This window comes from Pan paniscus, chromosome 1, assembly GCF_029289425.2.
Source record: "Pan paniscus chromosome 1, NHGRI_mPanPan1-v2.0_pri, whole genome shotgun sequence".
Lineage (NCBI taxonomy): Eukaryota > Metazoa > Chordata > Mammalia > Primates > Hominidae > Pan > Pan paniscus.
Genome location: NC_073249.2, coordinates 57542746 through 57552426, shown reverse-complemented (window position 1 = coordinate 57552426; position 9681 = coordinate 57542746). Strand labels below are relative to the sequence as shown.

The following is a 9681-nucleotide window of genomic DNA, read 5'->3' as shown; positions in this document are numbered from 1 at the left end:
GGTGGTAGAGCTGTGATACACAAGAATAGTAGGAAGGAATACTTTGGCACCTATGAAATGTTCTTCTCTACCTCTATGCATCACTCCCTTTCCCAAGTGTGATGGTAAATGGACAAGAAGAATAATCCCAAGTGAGAGGAACCTTGAGACCAAGGACTCAGATCCCTCAAAGATGAAAGTCTGTGTTGTGACACCAATAAATCATTGTGACTAGCAGGGATTATGTTGAGTGAGGGGGATCAAAATGGTTGTAGAAGGTGGAAAGAATAAGCATCAAATCCAGCCACAATAGTGGGGGTCATGGTTTGTCCTACTTACCTTCCTCTGCTAAGTTTCGCCCAGGAAGAAAGGCTTACCAGAATCTTGGAAGAGATGCTCCCAGAAGCTGTAAGAAGGAAAATTGTGGTGGAGAAGTTAATATACCTTGCAGGTCCTTCAGAATGAAGTGAATATTCCCCCATCTGCTGGAAGTCCTGCCAAAACACAGTTCTCACTGTCAGAACTCCTTGAGGATTGCCCTAAATGAAAAAATTGCCTCTCTAAGGTCACACCTCCATCCACAGGCATTCTACACTTAATGATTGATCAGTATGAGAGTAGAGAAGGCCTGGACCCCTCAACCCAACTTAATACACATCTGAATCTCAGTTCTGTGGTCCTTGTGAAGGGTCATGAAGGTCTTTATTGGGAAAAAGTCACGGAATGAACATCTGCCTATTTCCACTTCTTATTCTCCCTTCTACAAGCCTCCATCCCAAAAATTTTTCTTAATAAAATCCCTAAATATCAATCTCCATTTCAGAATTTGCTTTTCAGAAAATCCAACCCTGTAACACCAGGTATGCAGTCAATAAAATTGATTTTACAGGCTACATTTAGCATAACGTCATCAAAGGTTTATGCCATCCCCATTTTTATCTCTGAGAAGTCAAAGAAAAATTTATTTGTTTTGTGGGTAATTGCATTACATTGGTAGAATGAATAATTACTGTTTAAGAACTTATTATCTGTAAAACTAACCTTTAAAATTGTCTGACAGTTTTAAACTTCAAAAAATATTATAATTAGTATTAAAGAGAATGCTTTCTTTGTAGTTGCTATGGGAGCAAATCCATTAATAAATATTTTTTAAATGTCTATTTTGATTTGACAAGAGGTTTCATTAATAATTCAAATGGTTATGACTAAGGTCCTAAAGAGGGCAATTTTCCTTGAAAGTTAGCTAATAAAGAAAGAATGCTAATCTAGGATTTTTTTTTTCATAAAATTCTCCTCACTTCTCTCACAATCCGGCAGTAAAAATGTAAAACTCGTAAATTTATTTCATCACTATTGGAAGTATTTTGAAGGCTCTTTGAAAATACTGTGTCTTTTTAGAGACCCAGATTCAAGACAGATATTTAAGCACTAAAAATAAATAAATAAATGAAAGTCTGAATTGAATAGTGTTTCTTAAATGCAACTGATATGGATTCAACACACAAATCCCAAAATATGAAAGCTTTTGCAGGCATTGATTTACTTAGTAAAGTTAACTTTTACATTTACCTCTCAAATTCATTTGCTGCCAATTTCAGAAATCCTATTTGCATATTCCACTGAAGATTAACTTGCCTGCCACATGTCTGAAAAGCAGAAGGGAGAACAAATCATTAATATGATTATTAGCTTAATGTATTGTTTAAGACAACCCCAAAGAAGAATATATTAAAAACTGGAAACCTCAGCACAGATATTAGAAATAAGTGCTTCTCCTTGAATAAAAGAAAATTTGTTTAATGGCTTACTAGTTCAAGTAGCTCAGGAAAACAACCAAGGTAATTCAAATTGTGAGTAGATGTAATTTGAAGAGAACCAGAACATTAAACAAAAAATGAGTCTTGATGGTCACATTACCCCTGCGCTTTCTACATAGTACTGCATCCTAATCTATTTAATATACTTGTTGGAAAATACTTTTAAACATTAATTTGTTCTGTAGTAAAATTGTATTACATAAAGTGCTTTAAATGCTAAGGCTTAGTATAATTATGCAGTGCTGAGACTATTGTGATGTTATTGAAAACTAGCAAACTTATCTTCAATAAAAGAAGCCAAAAGCTTCAATTATCTACTCACAGATTATAATTGGGGTTTGTGTATATAGGCTTACAAAAAGAATTTTAACAGGAAATAAGTCCCATAAATTTGTTTAAAAATTATCAGTGTTATGCATTGCCATCTCCTCCCATATTAGTTTCTCAGGGCTTATAAGAAGTCATGAACAATTTTGGTTACCCTCTCAAAAGCATGGGGGTGGCTTTCATAACCTTACTGGCACACTGCTACATAGATTTCAGAATCTTAAAAGAAAAAGACTATATTCACCATTTAGTTGTCCAAACCATTGATTACTTTTATCATTCAAGGAATGTATTTCTCCAACCTTTTCACCTCTCCAAATCTTATCTGATCTTCAAACCCCAGACCTATCTCTCTTGCAGAAAGCCTTCTAAATTAATACACAAATATATTCTTAAAATTGTTATTGCACTAATGTCTGTACTATATACATTAGCATTTAATAATAACCTGTTAGTCACTGTCTGATTCTCTTTCTCACTTGTGTCTAATTTTTCTCCTTGAAAATAATGTTAGTTATTTCAAGACAAATTCCATGCCTTTTATCTCTGCATACTTTGATGCATACTGGTCACAAAATAAGGGGCCAAAAATACTTGTTGATATACTGAACAATCAAAAATTTTTATTTGTGCAATAATCAAGCAAAATGCATTAAGTTAAATTTTTTCAAACTCTGAGATTTTACATCTCAATATTGAAACAAAAATCAAAAGAAGTAACCCCAATAAATTAGATAACTTAGTTTGTATTGCCAAAAAATGACTTTAAATATTACATTTCATTACTAAGCATTAAAAATCCATTTATAAAAAATTTAACACATCTTTAAACTAAATAATAACCTGAGAATCTTTACACACAAACATTAACTTGTGATCTCTTTCTAATGGAGTTCATCAATGTTCTTAGGGATTCCAAAGCTAAGCTCAAATCTAAACAATGTGAAATGTTACGTAAGCACATTTAACAACATTAAGAAAAGAGAGGTGCTCTACATGTTTATGTCAAATAATACAGGCTTAAAAAGAGTATTTCTCTGTTACCTTTTAAATATGTATTGGGTTATTTTTTATAGCTGTCATCTCTGAAGAAAACTCACAGAACATTATTTATATCAACAATTAATAATTCTTCTGTCTCAATATCCTCAGACCTACCCAACCCTGCTTAGCTAGGGCAGTATGAGAAGAAAATTTTCTCAGAGCCTTATTTGGAATTGACAGCTTCACTTGTATTATATTCCGCCCAGTGAATTGTCGCTGTGGTTCACTGTACAGTGGCACATTTGTTAATATAAAACTATATTTCTCAGAATTTATAAGAGTAAATTGTGGAAGTCTTTTGAGATGGAAGAAAAGCAGATGATATTACTGTCTGAAGGTCATCATGGTTAGATAGAGTGACAAACAGACTCACGGCTGCCTGCATGTTCCAGCTTGTCCTCACTCTCCTCTGTTCTTCAGACAGCTCTTATCCTGGACTGCTAGCCTATTGACCAAGAACATAGGAAAGCCCACCACCAAATGTTCAGTAGTGTAACAACATTAGCTTCCCACAGGTCGTCCTAAATCCGTGAAGACACATACTTGGCTTCTCAGATTGACTGGTCAATGACAACTGTGACCATCTAATTCCCACTTTCAGAGCTTCACTTCTGAGTTCTTTCCTCTACTATTGAAGTTTTAATTTCTCTTATTTCCTGTGTCAGATTGTATTTTCTAAAGATAACCATAAAAATATTTCTCATACTACATGATCTTCTTCCAATATGACTTTGACAATGACACTCCTCCCAAAGTTCTGGGATCTATTACTCTTCCTAGGCTATTGAATCTGGGAAAGCATTTATGACAGCCCCAAGCAATAGACTGTGATTGTGTTGATGCTATATGATTTCTGAGGCATATCTTTAGGTTGCCTTATATTTCCACCTTGCTTTTTTGGAATGCCCACCCTTCAAGCACACACTATGCAGTCCATGACGCAGATTCACTGTGGACTGTTTAGCAACTTGTCTAAGTTCAGTGAGACAGAACACCCACACACACAAGTTACCTGAAGCAGGTTTATTATTTTTACACATAGGCAGCAAGGGACAACACAAGCCTAGGACTGATTGTGAGCCATTCCTTCAAGGCTCAGGAAAGCTGCCTGGGGAGGCCATATCTGCACATGTCCCCCTTGCATTGCAGCTGAGGGACCCTGGAAAGCAGCCTGCCCCGGATTTTCTACCTCAGGTGTCACATGACACAATAGGCTAAAACACTGAAGGATGTCCTATTTCTAGGGGGCACTGGAATAATGCTCAAGTTGTTATAGCCAGTACCTCCTTATCTCAGAATGTTGCATTCCCATCACATTTTACAGCTATTCTTGAAAACTACAAGCAAAAAAGGGGGCAGAACTAGGTCAGTTCACGGTCACCCAGAACTGCCCTGCACTGTGATGAAGCCCAAGCATATTATGCAGAAGGCTACATGGAGAGGAACTAAGGTCTTTGCCTAAAGCCCTATGTAAGCTCCCAGTTGAGAGCCAGTGCTAACTTGTAGCCAGGTCAGTGAGCCAGCTTTTTTAAAGTATGTCCTACAATCTCTATTGAGTCACCCTAGCTGACTTCACATAAAAATTATACGTAAAGAGCCATCTACATTAAGCCCTCCCAAATTGAAGAATCATGAGAAGGGAAAAAAAAGTTTGTTATTGTTTAAGCCACTCAGTTTGGATGCTTTGTTAAACAGTAATAGGTAATAGGTAGTAGGCACAGATTTTGGTATTGGGAAAATAAATTTCCAGGAAGAACACTGAAAGTGCCAACTGTATTCCCACTGCCTAGGATAAAATGTAAAAGAAAAGAGATGAGCTAAACAATAAGTTGTGAAATATAGTGGAACTGAGGCTTGGTGGGTTAAAAACTGAAATTCTTCCTTATTTTTAGTCTTTGCAGATAGCAAACAATTCTAAAATTAGGAAATGGATTCTGGCAAAAGACCAAATTTATAGGGAGAGATGTTTTAATATCTGTTTTAAAGATCTTTGGTGCTTCATGTTACCCTCCTGATAGTTAAAGGGCTCCTAAAGACCTTAAAAATATTCCTTAAAATTTATCTCTGTTAAACAATAAGGCTTCAGAGAATCTCACAGGGAGCCTAAGTTAAAGATAATGTAAAAGTTATATTAAATATTTAATAGTACATATTAAATATTATTTATTTAATATATTAAATAAATAATATTTAATATGTACTCAGTATTAAATATTTAATATAAAAAATATTGGATGTGGCTTTCATTTAATGGGTTAAATCTAGTAAGATTCATGGAAAACATACAAAACTATTAAGAGAATTATAATGGTAAAATTGTTGCCAGCTTGAAAAAAAAGGAAATAGAGAAAAAAATTAAAAAATGTTTTTAACCCCCAGACATTTACAAGTAAATATCAGTTTAAAAAGAATACTCAGTTACAAAAGAAGCCCTTTTTATTGAAAAGAAAGAATGGCTCAGTAGTGAATTCAAGATCTCGAGAGTTAGAGATAATAGCCATAGGAAGTAATTCTCACAGTAGCAATATAAAGCCAACCTAGATTTCAGAATTCTTATGAACTAGTCACTGCTATGTGCTTCTCATCTTTCCCTTTTATCAATGGGAGTGTCTATTGTGGTTATCCTGTGCCTGTCTAAGTTATATGTTAGGAACGTAGGAGGATAACTTGGTATCATTTGTTCACAGTGCTTCAAATGGAGAATAATAATATTCAACAAGCTGTATCTACAGAACTATACCTGATAATGCTCATCTAAACATGGACCTGAGTTTTGTAAAGAGAGTCTAGGCTTTGAACTGATGACCTAATGAGATATAACTTGGTTATTAGAAGACAAGATACATGAATTTCTTAGGTAAGAACAATGTGGATTGTTGTGCCTAAAGGTCAATTATGAAAGATTAAAAACGAAAATTCTTCTTGCATTCCCCAAAAAATAAAAAGTCCTCAATAATATCTCCCATCCCACACACTCTGCTTACAATATGGCATCAATACTTCTATTCAGGGGTAGTATTTACATCCTCCCCCCTTGAATGTAGGAAGACATAGGATTTTGTGACTGCTTTAATAATGCAGTATGACAAAAGTTATGATGTGTAACTCTTGAGGTTAAATTTTTAAAATGCTATGGACTTCTGCTTTCTCCTCTTGTGATAATTTACACTTTTTCTTTGAATTAAGTAACTATGGTGAGCAGAAGACAAAGCATAATGTATAAATGACAGAAGAAAATAAACTTTAGACCCTGTCTCCCAAATAAAAGCCAGCAACAATTTGTCTGCCATGCAAGTAAATCATCCTGAAAGACTTTTTCACTCTCAATCCACTGTAAATGATATCCCATGAATTAGAGACAAAATATCCTCTCTGACTCTTACCTAAAATGCATCTCATGAGGAAAATAACAGATTGTTGTTTTACATCACTAAATTCTGGGGTGATTAGTTATATAGCAGTAGATTGCCAATAGTTTTCTTATCCCATAACTCAATTGACCCTGATTAACACAACCACTCTCAATAATTAAAGTGGGTTTTTTTTCAAAGTAACAATATTTTAGGTAAAACAATAATTGTCCTGGCCAGAACTTCCAATACAATTTGAAAACGAGTGGTGAGAGAGGGCATCTTTGTCTTGTTCTGGTTTTCAAAAGGAATGCTTCCAGCTTTTGCCCATTCAATATAATATTGACTATGAGTTTGTCATAAATCTTATTATTTTGAGATATGTTCCATCAACACCTAGTTTATTGAGAGTTTTTAACATGAAGTTATGTTGAATTTTGTCAAAGGCCTTTTCTGCATCTGTTGAGATAATCATGTGGTTTTTGTCTTTGGTTCTGTTTAATGTGATGGATTACATTTACTGATTTGCATATGTAGAACCAGCCTTGCATCCCAGGGATGAAGCCGATTTGATCATAGTGGATAAGTTTTTTGATGTGCTGCTGGACTTGGTTTGCCATTATTTTATTGAGGATTTTTGTGTCGATGTTCATCAGGGATATTGGCCTGAAGGTTTCTTTTTTTGTTGTTTCTCTACCAGGCTTTGGTATCAGAATGATGCTGGCTTCATAAAATGAGTTAGGGAGGAGTGCCTCTTTTCAATTGTTTGGAATAGTTTCAGAAGGAATGGTACCAGCTCCTCTTTGTACCTCTGGTAGAATTCAGCTGTTAATCCATCTGCTCCTGGACGTTTTTTGGTTGGTAGGCTATTAATTACTGCCTCAATTTCAGAACTTGTTATTGGTGTATTCAGGGATTCAACTTCTTTTGTTTAGTCTTGGGAGGGTGTATGTGTGCAGGAATTTATCAATTTCTTCTAGATTTTCTAGCTTATTTGTGTAGAGACATTTGTAGTATTTTCTGATAGTAGTTTGCCTTTCTGTGGGGTCAGAGGTGATATTTCCTTTATCATTTGTTATTGTGTCTATTTGATTTTTCTCTCTTTTCTTCTTTAATAGTCTAGCTAGCAGTCTATCTATTTTGTTAATTTTTTCTAAAAAACAGCTCCCAGATTCAATGACTTTTTGGAGGGTTTTTCATGTCTCTGTCTCCTTCCATTGTACTCTGATCTTAGTGGTTCCTTGTCTTCCGATAGCTTTTGGATTAGTTTGCTCTTGCATCTCTAGCTCTCTTAATTGTGATGTTAGCGTGCTGATTTGAATTATTTCTACCTTTCTGATGTGGGAATGTAGTGCTATAAATGTCCCTCTTAACACTGCTTTAGCTGTGTCCCAGAGATTCCAGTATGTTTTGTCTTTGTTCTCATTGTTTTCAAAGAACTTCTTGATTTCTGCCTTAATTTCATTATTTACCCAGGAGTCATTCAGGAGAAGGTTGTTCAATTTACATGTAATTGTGTGGTTTTGAGTGAATTTCTTTTTTTTTTTTAAACATAATCCTGATGTTTATTTATCAAATGTCAATCAGTGGAATCTTTGACTGGCTTTTAAAATAAGGGCAGTTTCATCACACTGGCATACTTGGCAAACCAGGTAAGTACAGAAACCCTTTTCAAGATTTAAAAAATGGAGCAACACTGGTCAGCATTTGGTACCGTGAATATAATACACCTACTGAAAATCTTCCCATACATCATGAAAACTTGGAGGTAATTTGTATGGCTTGAAATGTCTTCATTTTAGAATATTATGCACAAAAGGGCCTCTTCAGGAACAGAAAAGTGGCATTTTCTGTGTTTCAACTACAATTTAGAACCCAACTGGCTTTTTATGTTATATTAAGTAAATTATACTTCAAGTTCCAGAGTATGTGGGGCATAAAATCCTGATTCAAGTTTTATATGATGAAAAGTTCTAGTAAATACTCCTCTTAATATATGGCTTATCAATATTCTCAGAGTCAGTCTAATCATCCAAGAAAAAGTAGTTTCCACTCGTCTTTTGTTCTACATCCTTAATTGAATTAAGTTTGTTTATTCGTGGCCTATAGTTGTTTGGATCTCTTCTGAATGTAATTTCAAGCTGAGATAAAAATTTATTCATGCCAGCCAAAAGGGTTTGAGGACTGTTTGCAACTGTGTTCTTAGATGGAACACCATCAAAAACGATGATGCAATCCGCTAGATAGGTGGCCATGATGAAGTCATGTTCCACAACAAAGGCTGTCTTTTTTCTTGGAGTATGAAACGTTTGACAACTCGAGCTGCCATCAGTCTTTGCTCAGAATCCAAATATGCAGATGGTTCATCAATTAAATAGACATCAGCAGGTTTGCCCAAACAAAGGGCTAAAGCTACTCGCTGTAGTTCACCACCAGATAATGTCTGCACCTCTTGATCAATGTTTTCAATTTGCAGAGGCTTCATTACATCGGTCACAAATTGTGGGTGAGTATAAGCATCTCTTATCTTTTCATGTAGTAACTGGCGAACACTTCCAGTTGATTTGCGACTAATTTTCTGTGGATAACTGACATTTAGAACTGGTACTTCTCCTCCTTCCTCAGGTTTAAGTCTTCCAGCAAGCATTCTGATAAATGTCATTTGACCCGTTCCATTTTCCCCCAGCATCACCATAATTTCAGAATCTGTAAACTCTCTAGCTACAATTGCTAGCTCAAACTCCCATTTTTTTCTTCATTCCTGGATATTTATACATACACATCTTTTTAACTTCTTCTTCATTTGCAAGGGGACAGTGGGATCTATTTTGGACCAAAAAGATGAAACAAAGACACAGGCAGTTGTATGTCAGCAGCTTGATTTAATCCACCTAAAAGAACGAAATGTTGAAGATCTTTCAGGAGGGGAGTTGCAGAGATTTGCTTGTGCTGTCGTTTGCATACAGAAAGCTGATATTTTCATGTTTGATGAGGCTTCTAGTTACCTAGATGTCAAGCAGCGTTTAAAGGCTGCTATTACTATACGATCTCTAATAAATCCAGATAGATATATCATTGTGGTGGAACATGATCTAAGTGTATTAGACTATCTCTCCGACTTCATCTGCTGTTTATATGGTGTACCAAGCGCCTATGGAGTTGTC

The 9681-nt window shown here is 35.3% G+C and overlaps 1 pseudogene; it reads right to left on the bottom strand.

Annotated features, from left to right (window-relative positions):
• Positions 1-8073: 8073 nt before the first annotated feature.
• LOC100972859 (ATP-binding cassette sub-family E member 1-like) lies at positions 8074-9193 on the bottom strand (annotated as a pseudogene).
• Positions 9194-9681: the final 488 nt, after the last annotated feature.